Consider the following 13,347-nt stretch of genomic DNA (forward strand, 5'->3'; position numbering starts at 1 on the left):
TTGGAGATGGATTTCCATAGATGGGGTCAGGTTTTGTGCCTGTTACTGGGATAAATATTATATAAATAGGCTTAATGGCTTCATTGAATGGGTGATGTATTCAAACAACCTTTGTCAGCTTGTAAATTGGTTCTGCATCCTCTTCGTATTGTGTGTGGAAACGAGTGTGTCTGTGAGATAGAGAGGTGCTTTGGTTGCAGCCATCAAAATAGACATTTCATTTAGACGTTAAAGGAGTCCTATTACACAGGAGATTGAAATCTATTTCTCCAGTCAAAACTCTCTCTGGCCAATACAAATGCAGATGTATTTTTGAGCACATTGTAAGGCAACCTTGGGTGTCCTGAAAGGTGCCCTAAAATAAAAAGTATTATCATTATTAAGCAAATGCACTTACATGCAATACATGAACTGATGCTATAAGATTTGAAAGGTTTAATGCAAGATTTAAATGTAATTTTTAAAGCTTTTGCTTTATTTTAATTTGTATTTATGTAAGATAAGAGCAAAAGTGAACAAGTGGAGATTATCTGCAATTTTCTCTCTCTAAGTCTTTGCACCAAAGCTGTTTTGTCTTTGTTCAATGATAAAAAGTTCTATAAAATCCAATAATTATTATCATTAATAGATTGAGTCAGGGAATGTATGGTGCACTCTATACATAGTCTAAATCAAATACGGTTTATTTACGGGATAGTTCCAGTGCCGCTGGATGTCCCTCACTTTCCACTTTCTTTGAGTTAACTTTAAACTCCAGTCGCATCGAGCAACAGTAACTGGAACCTCTGATCATTGTTACAGGTTGAAAATGGCAAGTTTTAAAGAAAGTTTGGTTTGTTCGGGGAATGATTGGAAAGATTTACAAATAATTTGTTTACGGCATTTACTCTCTAACTGGAACGTTTTGGGACCGATTCCTGGGGATTTGCTATAGACAAAAATCACACAGCGATACACTGGTAAAAGCAAACTACGTTAAACCATGTATCCAGCTAATGTAAATAACTCACGTTACTGTATTGTGTGAACAGTTAACTTATATTAACTAATATTGTACATGGTGTTTTCTTTTGCGGGGTGCAAATGTTCCACCTAAACAAGTTCCAGAGACTATTTTGCAGAGTCACACTCGCTGCATCCCGAGCTTAGCACCACCCAAGACGATTGTGATTGGTTTAAAGAAATGCAAACAACCCCAGTGAAGCCCCCCCTTATCACTACTTAATTAAGGCTGTATTATGCTGGTTGGATATGTGTGTCTGTAAAATGGGTGAGCTAAACTTTTCAGGATTTTTTACTTTTCTGTCAGGTGTCTGACTACCCCAGCCTTCTCAAACATTTCTCATTTTGCAAAGTTGTATAACTCCAGCAATATTTTCGCCTCCCTTCAAAAAGAGATGAGGTGCAGAAAATATTTGATTATCTAGACATCTCCCCACGTTGCTAAATATCTATCCTGGAGGCAGGATATGTGACCCAGCCCCTGACTGATAACTCTAATCGAAAACCAACATGGCAAAATCCACATTGACAAACTGTCACCTCTAAAATACACGCTGACCCGTCTGCTGATCCAAGACAACCATTTGCTGTAGTGTGCCACTGCAGGGGGGCCTCATTTGTCGAACAAATTGTTTTATGCCGCACTCGTACACATTTTCAAAAACACAGCAGTCAAAAACACAATTTTATACAGAATGATGATTTGTGATTATGTTTATTAATGCATAAAAATATGCATGCAAGACTGTAGAATGCATGGGCATGCTGATTTCCTTGTAGCGCAAAATCCACACATCAACACACATTCAATACAATGCACATGAAATTAAGCAGACACTCAAAGGTTAAAGCTTAAAAGCTTAAGCGGTTTTTTATTCAACCTGGACCCCATTTCCCCATGCATTTGTGTCTGAGAGACTGATTGGACCAAAGATTTTGAAAATTGGTCCGCCTATAACTTCTATAGCCTACTCCGAAACAACAGACTCCCAGAATGCCTTTTTCCTGGTTCAAAAAACCCGAAATTACCCTTTAAGAAATGCAGTATTGTAAATGCGTCCAACAAGCTTATCAGAGTCAGATTTAAAGCACCTTGAGGACAAAGCGCACAAATAGCAGCTCAATAATCTGTCCAATCAACAGAAAAATCAACATGTTGACCACGTGAAAGATGAAAAAAGGGGCCATGACTCTTTCACCCTGGAGAGATGACAAAGATTTAAATAAAGACTTCACAAAGGGCTTGTGTTGTTTTTTGATCAGCGTCATCAATAGCTACCACTGATGATTCATTTACTTTGAACAAGATGTGAAATGAAGGCATTCCTTGTGATGCCAGACATACATAAAAATATAATTTTGATTAATTATTTTTCCTTTCATGACCCCAGGGCCATACATTAATAATCTTACATGTTTTTTGATACAGCTCCAGAGAAGCACATTTACGCAATCAAATGCACAAAAGAAAAAAAGAAAGAGGCAGAAATGCATTTGGGTAATGTTATTGATCTGTTTGTTTAGTTTAATTTAATTTTTCATTTTATAATATATACTTGTATAATATATAGTATATCGGAGTTCCTATTAATACACCATGCGAAAGAAGAGATGAGATGAAAAGAACATCAAGGTCGTCTTCTGCGGGGGAAAGGGATGGAGAAGGGAGGATAAGGACAGGACTATAACTACTGATGTTGAGGGGAGTAGACAGTTCAGAACTAAGTGGATTAATATGCTTCATATGCTCTGTCTAAAATGAATAGATGTACACTTATATGCCCAGATGGGTTAAGAAAAATATGATTAAAAGAAAAATTGGGAAAAAAATTGTAAGAAGATGAAAACTGTTGACATTGAGATCTGTGGATTTCCAGTAGGGATGTTCAGAGTCGATCAAAAGTAAATATATGTATTATATGTATATGTATCGGAGGAAATCTGGGGATATATTGATGGATCGGTATCAACTAAAATAAACCTGATCAAATCGATATTTTCCCTACTGTACTTTACTGTGTTTTGTCCACCTCATCACCTCCTGACAGCCAGTGTGAATATGAAAAAAGAAATGGGAACAGCAGTATGTGTGACTCTAAGTGCTATTGTTTTACACATTTTCAACTGATACAATAAAAAAAAGGAGAAATACTTTAAATTTGTATAATTTTTTTTTAAAATATTGCAAAAAGGTTTGTACTCTTTTCTACGTCAGCTTGTTGCTCCCTCCTCTTCTGCAATGGTTTCTTGTTACATTTTTAGGTTACAGCTTGAGTGTGCAGTGGACAGCTGTGTCTTTTACATGATATAATCTATCCTTTATAGATATAAGTATAGAATCAGACTTGTTATTAAAGGACTCAGATCAGGTTCAGGGCGGAAAAAAACCTGAATGGAACAACCCTATTACCCAGTGTAATTGGATTTCTTTAGAGCTTTTGAGTAATTTTTGATTGGGAGATGGAGGGGCGCATTGTCATTTGCGAATGACTTGCACTGAAATGCTGAAAAACAACAGAGGAGAAAAGATTTAAATAGTGTAACAGTCATGAAGTACTGCGGGCATAACAGCAGCATGAATGTACAAAAGGCAGAGAGAGAATCATATTTAAACAAAGGCAGCAGCAGGATAACAGGCTTACAATGTAGGTGTGTCTCTGAGCTATTGTATGGATTAGATCAGCTGATGAGAGCAGCTGATAAGATAATTGACAACCCCAGATAGAACAGCAAGGAATAATGAGTGCGCATGTGTGAGAGGTTTGAATGCAGATGTCTAAGAAATAAAGAGGGCTAAGCATGCAAACGTTTTGTCATCTTCCTGACTGAACTTATGCTATAGCTTCATTAGTTTAGCATTATATAGATATTAGTATATTGCCTATATTAGATATTATTTGTACATCTGTACCACAGTAAACAAAACAGCAACACAGATTCTCAGTATGGCGTGTGTGTGTGTGTGTGTGTGTGTGTGTGTGTGTGTGTGTGTGTGTGTGTATACTTCTTAATATGCCCGCATGAGACCGTGTATGTCACTATAAGTCACATCTCTGTCTGTGTTCCTGTGAACAGTTACATAATCAGAACCCCAACAGAGAGAAACTGAAAGAATGGGAAAGGGGAAAACACAACAAAGGTCATTATGAGATGAGGCTCATTCTCCTCCTGGCTTAGAACGCTGACAATGCTGCAAATTATTTAAAATAGCCCCCTTTGTTGTTATCCACATTCTCCACAGAGAGTCGGCAGCATCTCACTGTGAATTGAGACCAAAGACAGAGAGAAAGACAAATCTGTAGCCTGATGTGCAACATTCAGATTAGTTGTAGGCAATGTGCCAGGCTGTAGAACTATGTTTGTGTTTACAGTATGTGTGTGAAAGCAATAAATATGAATAGGGCTAGGTGTCAAATCTTTTGTATCAGCCGAAATGTGTCTGTAGCACCACATAGCAGTATCGAACCAATATCAATATTCGACAGAATAATATACTGATTTATCAACCAATATTAATTAATCTACATGAACACAACATGAACAAAATATTTTGATAGTTGGTTATGAAAGAATTGTGAAAAATATATAAACAGGGTTTATTTTACAGTTGAACAATAGAGAGGCTAAGTCCCTCCCTTCTGGTGTTCCCCATTGGACCTTATTTCCGAAACAATTTTTGATTGTGCCATGAATTACATATTATTTTTATTATTATTTTATTATTATTTTGTCAATTTAAAAGATAATACACAGTCTCCGATACACAGTCTCCGTAGCGTGAGGAAATCACAACAGTAACGAGTAACGATGCAGCACATAAAAAATGTATCGGAGTAAAAGTATCAAACTCATCGAAAATATGTACTCAAGTAAAAGTGGAAGTAGGAGAAAAAAAGAATACTCCAGTAGAGTACAGATACAGCCTTTTAGTACTTAAGTACAGTAGTGAAGTACTTTGTTACTATACATCTCTGTCCACGCATACATGTAACATTAACTTGCCTCATGTGTTTTCAGCGACTCCTGGTCTTTTTATTGGCCGGGAAGCAAAGAACAAGCAAGACCAGTTTCTCGTGTGAGTAACGATACAGCCCACTACAAAACACACAAGCATTATAGCTGCAGCGAGAAGTCTTTCTAATTGTGCATTAAGCACAACACATAAAGTACAAGCTTATGGGAATGCTATCATCCATCCATCCATCTTCATCCGCTTATCCGGGGTTGGGTCGCGGGGGTAGCAGCTCCAGCAGGGGACCCCAAACTTCCCTTTCCCGGGCCACATTAACCAGCTCCGACTGGGGGATCCCGAGGCGTTCCCAGGCTATTAGTTTTTGGTAATATGACAATAACAATGCAAATGGACAAATTTAAATATTTGACCAAATGATGGCACTAGATGAAAAGTGAAGCAATAACCAAAGTTATTACCATTCACCCTAAGGGGGACATAAATGTATGTACCAAATCATATGGCAAGCCATCCAGTAGTTGTTTAAGACATTGTACTTAAAACCTTAAGCTTAATAGGATTCATCCTCCTTTGAGCCATGAAAGACTGTACAACATTTCATGGCAATCCATCCAAAAGTTGTTGAGCTATTTCATCCATTCATCCATTAATCCATCGATTATCTATAACCACTTACAGTCAGGTCCATAAATATTGGGACATCGACACAATTCTAATCTTTTTGGCTCTATACACCACCACAATGGAGTTGAAATGAAACGAACAAAATGTGCTTTAACTGCAGACTTTCAGCTTTAATTTGAGGGTATTTACATCCAAATCAGGTGAACGTTGTAGGAATTACAACAGTTTGTATATGTCCCTCCCACTTTTTAAGGGAACAAAAGTAATGGGACAGATTAACAATCATAAATCAAACTTTCACTTTTTAATACTTGGTTGCAAATCCTTTGCATTCAATTACAGCCTGAAGTCTGGAACGCATAGACATCACCAGACGCTGGGTTTCATCCCTGGTGATGCTCTGCCAGGCCTCTACTGCAACTGTCTTCAGTTCCTGCTTGTTCTTGGGGCATTTTCCCTTCAGTTTTGTCTTCAGCAAGTGAAATGCATGCTCAATCGGATTCAGGTCAGGTGATTGACTTGGCCATTGCATAACATTCCACTTCTTTCCCTTAAAAAACTCTTTGGTTGCTTTCGCAGTATGCTTCGGGTCATTGTCCATCTGCACTGTGAAGCACCGTCCAATGAGTTCTGAAGCATTTGGCTGAATATGAGCAGATAATATTGCCCGAAACACTTCAGAATTCATCCTGCTGCGTTTGTCAGCAGTCACATCATTAATAAATACAAGAGAACCAGTTCCATTGGCAGCCATACATGCCCACGCCATGACACTACCACCACCATACTTCACTGATGAGGTGGTATGCTTTGGATCATGAGCAGTTCCTTTTTCTTCTCCATACTCTTCTCTTCCCATCACTCTGGTACAAGTTGATCTTTGTCTCATCTGTCCATAGGATGTTGTTCCAGAAATGTGAAGGTTTTTTTAGATGTTGTTTGGCAAACTCTAATCTGGCCTTCCTGTTTTTGAGGCTCACCAATGGTTTACATCTTGTAGTGAACCCTCTGTATTCACTCTGGTGAAGTCTTCTCTTGATTGTTGACTTTGACACACATACACCTACCACCTGGAGAGTGTTCTTGATCTGGCCAACTGTTGTGAAGGGTGTTTTCTTCACCAGGGAAAGTATTCTTCGGTCATCCACCACAGTTGTTTTCCGTGGTCTTCCGGGTCTTTTGGTGTTGCTGAGCTCACCGGTGCGTTCTTTCTTTTTAAGAATGTTCCAAACAGTTGATTTGGCCACACCTAATGTTTTTGCTATCTCTCTTGTTTAGATTTTTCAGCCTAATGATGGCTTGCTTCACTGATAGTGACAGCTCTTTGGATCTCATATTGAGAGTTGACAGCAACAGATTCCAAATGCAAATAGCACACTTGAAATGAACTCTGGACCTTTTATCTGCTCCTTGTAAATGGCATAATGAGGGAATAACACACACCTGGCCATGGAACAGCTGAGCAGCCAATTGTCCCATTACTTTTGGTCCCTTAGAAAGTGGGAGGCACATATACAAACTGTTGTAATTCCTACACCGTTCACCTGATTTGGATGTAAATACCCTCAAATTAAAGCTGAAAGTCTGCAGTTAAAGCACATTTTGTTCGTTTCATTTCAACTCCATTGTGGTGGTGTATAGAGCCAAAAAGATTAGAATTGTGTCGATGTCCCAATATTTATGGACCTGACTGTATGTTTCGATATCATAGGAAGGCTGGCGCTAATCACAGCTACATCAAGAGCGTAGCATAGCGCAGCATACACTTTTGACAAGTCAGTCACAGGGCTGAAAAGCCAGCCATTCACACTCACATTCCCACCTAGGGGCAATTTAGAGACCAAAGTAGTAGATCAACCTCTAGCATGTTGATTTTTCTCAAAATAAGTAGCATTATGGTATTGGTCCCCTTAACTCAAGGTATTGTATCAGCCCTGGTATTCAAGAAATTCAAACATTACTCATCCCTAAATATGAATGGGATGTAAAACACTGTAAGTCAATGGAAGTAATAATGCCAGCACATGGGGTACAGCAATAAACCAGAGGGGGTGTGGGGAGGTAAAGCCACAGAGAGGAAAGAATAATCACAGAGCACAGCAGTTCTTGTTCTGCCTGATATCATCCTATGTGACATATTCTCCCTCAGGGTAATGGGACATCCAGAGGACACATCCAAGCAACTCTTATCAGCAACACAAACACATACACACACACACACACACACACGATTCCCACCCAGTCCCAGCTAGAGGAGAGTGTGCACTGACAAAACTGTTCTGGGTGATTTATTTGATGTCGTACCCTTTCAGTACTGATCCATTACTGTCATGGTCCCTTTTCAATTTCAAAAGACAATTAAATAAAAAAGATAATGACTTAGATGTGAGCCTGTTACGATACGGGCAGACATGCATATGTGCACTGCATCATTACAAGGCCTCTCTATCTTCAGACCTTTAGTAAGCCAGGCACTGTTAAAGAGGGACTATTTCTGTCCTGCACATGATGGGCAAAGCGCTTTATTAATGTGTATATATAAGGGGACAGTTGTCACATGTGACCATCATGTGCTCTGTACATGACACTTGCAGTACCTGGCACTATTGGAACTATAAATGGCTAAAGCACAGATAAGCGTCAGTACAGTTTTAGGCAGCCTGCCATGTGGATGTAAAAACTGATGACAAGATGATAAGTAAAAAGAGGCTGGGTGTTTATTGTGGTAGGTGGTGAGGAGACTATAAATAGCATGAGCGGAACTAATTATAGTATAAATATAAATGTGAAAATACTACTACCTCAAGTAGTATTTGAGCAAGTAGTATTTGAGTAAATGTGCTATTTACCAATAAATGGGACTCAAATCCAACACTGGAAGATTTTCTACTGAATGTTTGTGAGTGCGGGTACAACAGCTGGAGGGAGCAGATGTTACATAGTGCCCCAGGGGTAGGACAAGGCCACGCACCATCTCGCCCTGTCCCAGTGCTAACACAAACAGGCTGGGTGCTGGCCACAGAAATATTCAAACATCACCAAGGCAACCATCCAGACCCAGCACCATTTGTCTAACACATCACACACTCAGAAAATAAATATAATCTCCTGAAATCCATCAGGTACAGCTCAAACCTTCTTAAAATGACTTATTAAAACGATTAGTAAGTCAAAACATGTTGCAGCTATGAATCTCAGCACCTGGTTCAAAAAATGCGTTGATGCACACAATGCCTGCTCCATAATTTTTTTTTACCACTCTCATGAGTAGAAATTGCATATTTTACGTATCTCTGATATTGATGCAAGCGGCTGCGTGCAGATGTTGTATTTACAACACAATACAGACTACAGATTCATATTCCATTGCTTTCATCTTAGTTTCAGTTAAAATATTGTTTTAATTACTTTAAATTCTATATGGTCTCTTTTACTGAGTCTGGGCTGTGGCAGCAACAGCTTATTTAACACCAATTTTCCCAGAGCGGTGTATTTCAATTGGTCCCATTCACAAATGTCTTTGCATAACGTGAGCTCTCACAGTATAGTCAGAGAGGTTATAATCATAAGAGGCGACTCTCTATTGTGTTGTAAATACAACTTCTGCACGCAGCCGCTCACATCAATATCAGAGATACGTAAAATATGCAATTTCTACTCATGAGAGGGGATTCATCTGTTTAAAACCACTAGGGGACCGTTTGGTATTTATGGAATGGACCACTGGAGGAAAATAAGGGAGGGTCATGTCTTTTTTATTTTTTGTTGAGAGGAGGGTCATCCAACATTTTTTAGTCTGGGCGGGGGGGTCACCCAACTTTTTTATTCATGAAAAGAGCAAAATTTCAAAGTGGCTTGTTTGGTGCATATTTATCCATGTAGCTCTCAGTCTCAGCCCCCTAGCAGATGGGTCTGACCACATATGCGGAGTTTGCTGGGGGACAGGAACATCCACCCCCTGGTGGCTGAAACAGGTAATTGCATTGTTTAAAAAATGAGTGGAATAATTACGTCTGGCATGACCAGATATTTTATAAATATCCTAAATAACCCAAAACAACTAAATGGTGGTAGGTAATACATCTGATTTCATATACTGCTTTAGTAAAAAACAATATTACCTGGCTGACGATGGGAGCAGCAGGACGCAAAAAAAACAAAGTTACTGTTGCACTAGTCTGGACATCTTGCCGTGCCAACCTTGCAATAAAGTTTTCCTAAATGCCATGTATATACATGTGATGTCAGCTTACTAATTGATTGCGGGTTTTGTGTAGATTTGGACTTCTGTATGTTTATTCCACTTTGTTTAAACAGCGAAGTGGAGAGGCCTCGCTCACCTGCTTGGCGCTACTGATCACTGTGAATTACTTTTTGTCCGTGTCATTGGATTACGGCAAAATACGGATCTTTTTTCTCAACGTGTCTTAATGTTTTATGGTGAGTTTGGAGAGGCATCTCAACAGACTGTAGGTCCAACACTGATTGTTCACCGTTACATTTTAGTTGAATTTAAGCGTCCGTCTATTGCGTTCCAAAACAGCCATGCCGCAATTGGATTTCATAAGGGCGAATTGTTAAATTGTTACAATGTCATTTAAAAATCTGCTTTAAAAAATAAACATATGTGTTTTGGAATATAATGTTCAGCTTCGGCACCTTTACCTATGTGCTAAAATATACAATGACGAAGCCTAGTGACAAGTCCATAGCAACCAGTGTTGAATTGTTATTTCCCATTGTCCTTTGCTGAATGGTCTCAATGTTTTATTGTTTTATTTCATGTGAATACTAGTTTACTAGAGGAGTAACTTAGTATTTGACTTAATGCAGTAATGCATAAAGTGTGCATTTAGTTTCCATGCTTATTTTGTTTCCACAACATTAGTGAGTAAATCTACTGAAATGGCTACCACACCATAACAGAGGAGTGTGATGTGTAAGACTCCTGTACGTCATGGCTGTAAAAATCAAATGGCATCTGTACTTCTTTGCTAAATGCAAACTTGCACGCAAGGGGAGGGTCATGCCTCTTTTTCAAATCATTTTGGAGGGTCATAGGAAAATTATTATTGACGAGGGTCAAGTCTTTTTAGGTTAGAGGTCACAAAACTCCTCCGGTGGCCCCTTAATTAAATAACAAACAGTCCCTAGTGAACAACAGCCATACATAGTCATTTAATCTAACGTTTTCCCTTTCTTTACCTGTTTCTCACATACTAGTGACATTGGCCCTCATTTATGAAACGTGCGTATGACCTAAAACAGGCGTAGGACGAGTGTTCGGTTAACATGTTGGGACCCTCATTATGCTACCGTTGAAGTTTGGTGATATTTTGAGCCTTTTTAGTGGTATAAATAGCGATTTGTTTTTACGTACCCTGTGCCCCAAATACTAGTGTTGTAAGCTAATCAGCGGTCTGCGCTAGCGTCTTTCAAGCTCCAAACTCATTCAATTAGCATGAAAACATGTCCCAGAGAGCGACAGAGTGGGTACACATCTTTTAATAACCCCTAGGTTCGTTTTGCGCCGGAATTGTCCTTTAACCTTGAGTCTTGATTTGACAGGTGTATTTTGAACTGAATAATAATTTGACATGGGAAGTGTGTCTTCGAGGGCAATCAGACAGTCTTAGTCTTAGTGTAATAGAGGTCTACGTTAAAGCCTATAGTTTGTAAAGGACATAGGTTATATTAAGAAAACTTGTGTAGCATTCGATAGAATGTTAGCATTTATGCCAAGCCAGTTAGCCAGTCTTCAAATTCAAACATTTTGTTAATAATTGCCTGTCGGATTGCTGGGAAACCTAAAAGCTAGCTCTGGATTCTTACTTGAATATTTTGAGCAGAAAAACCCTACTTGGGGTTCTTCACAAAAACGAAATGTTATTCTTATTCGTCATATACAATTGACAGTACAATGTAGTGAAATTCAATTACTGCATTTAACCCATCCTAAGTATTAGGAGCAGTGGACAGCTATACCTAGAGCATCTGGGGAGCAACTTGGGGTTCAGTGTCTTGCTCAGGGACACTTTGACATGTGACTGGAGGAGCCTGGGATCTCACTACCAATCTTGTGGTTGAGGACCTTCGAGCCACAGCCACCCCTGTGATATTGACATACAGGTAACTGATGCTTTATGCTTTTAACAGCACCTTGATATTAATCAGGGCAGCATTCAGTCCAGCTGCACTCTAAGTGGCTCCTGTGCAAAAAGAATGTGAGTTTTGCCTCTTATTATTATGACCATCCAACTTTTTTAGCTCTTTACTTTTCGTAGCTCATTGTAAGTTATGTCATGCCTCATGACACTTAAGCCAGCCAGCACCCTGGACTCATGGTCAATTATGATTTCACTGCTGCTTTATAGGGTACTGTTTGGTAGGCATCCAAGCAGTGTTTATGTTCAAGGGCGAGTCCCTGTAGAGCTAATGTCACTCTCTTCATTGATCCAGAGTGGAGGCAGTAAACAGATGTACAGATTTTTCTGTGCAGAGTGACATTATATAATAATCCTGTGGAAGATGATCTCACTTCAATGCACATGGGCCTAAAGCTATAGCAGTCTTTAAAGATGATCCTTTTCATTTCATTCAAAGAGGCCTTGTAATGGAAAACATTTTATCCCCCAGTAAGTGTTGTGGTTGGCTATCATACACATTTGTATTAAACAGTTTGAACACCGCGTCTGTTAACAAGAAATTTTCAAAATGGAGAGAGCCTGACCGACACATGTTATTGTTAGAAAAGGGAGGACAAAAGCCTAAGGCACTTCACGAGCGCTGTAATAAATGGTTGGTACGCTCACAAATCCGTCACAATACAAACAAATCTGCTAGTGATTTACAGCACTGTTTGATATGCAAGAAAGCATGCAGTGGGGTCTCCAAGAAAAGCTGTTGTGCTGCAATGATAACTACAATTCAAGCGTTGTTTCAACAAAATTCTTACTGCTTTCTCATAATTCTTGCCTTAAAGGAAGATCATAACACTTCAAATACCGTTATGCATATCATAGAAATTGAGATGACCTTGAGCAGAAAGTTAGACAGAATATATATTCAGTCCTGAGACCTTTTTGGAGTGCAGATAAAGAAAAGCAATCTCAGAACTGGAGAATGAGTGAGAAGTGTGACTATTGGAGTAGTAATATCCATGCTGTTTGCAGTACATTCTCAGTTTAATTTATTAAAATGGGTAAGTGTCCTCGGCATTACAATTTTATATTCAGTTACCTGCTCATAAAAGTGACAAATATGATGCAGATACATATAAGCTAGCTGTCCAGAAAAGACTGGGCAAGTTTCATTAATTAGCTTTAATAGAATCAATCCACTGTTCGTTCAGACAAAATGAACTTGACTTGCAATCATTTTAAATTGTTCAATTTCAGCTTTTAATGGCCACCTAAAATCTGTCGATCTGTCCTAACTGACCCACTGCCTTGCGCCTGAAGAACAGTGGTTAAATATGACTTCCCACATGTACAGATATTTAGTAATTTCAATAAGATTGAGTTAAAATGTCTCAGTACTTCCTGGCGAAGAACAAGTCATTCATTCTGCATATTTATTCATTAAATCAATAAAGGTAGATGCAACCAAACTATGCCAAGGTACAATAATGCTTACCATAACCATACCCTGTAATGACGTAGCCTAGTTTTGACTTCTACTCCACTACATTTCAGAAATAAATATTGCACTTTTTACTCCACTATAGGCTATTTTTGACAGCTGTAGTT

This window comes from Sander vitreus, chromosome 7 (assembly GCF_031162955.1).
Source record: "Sander vitreus isolate 19-12246 chromosome 7, sanVit1, whole genome shotgun sequence".
Taxonomy (NCBI): Eukaryota; Metazoa; Chordata; class Actinopteri; order Perciformes; family Percidae; genus Sander; species Sander vitreus.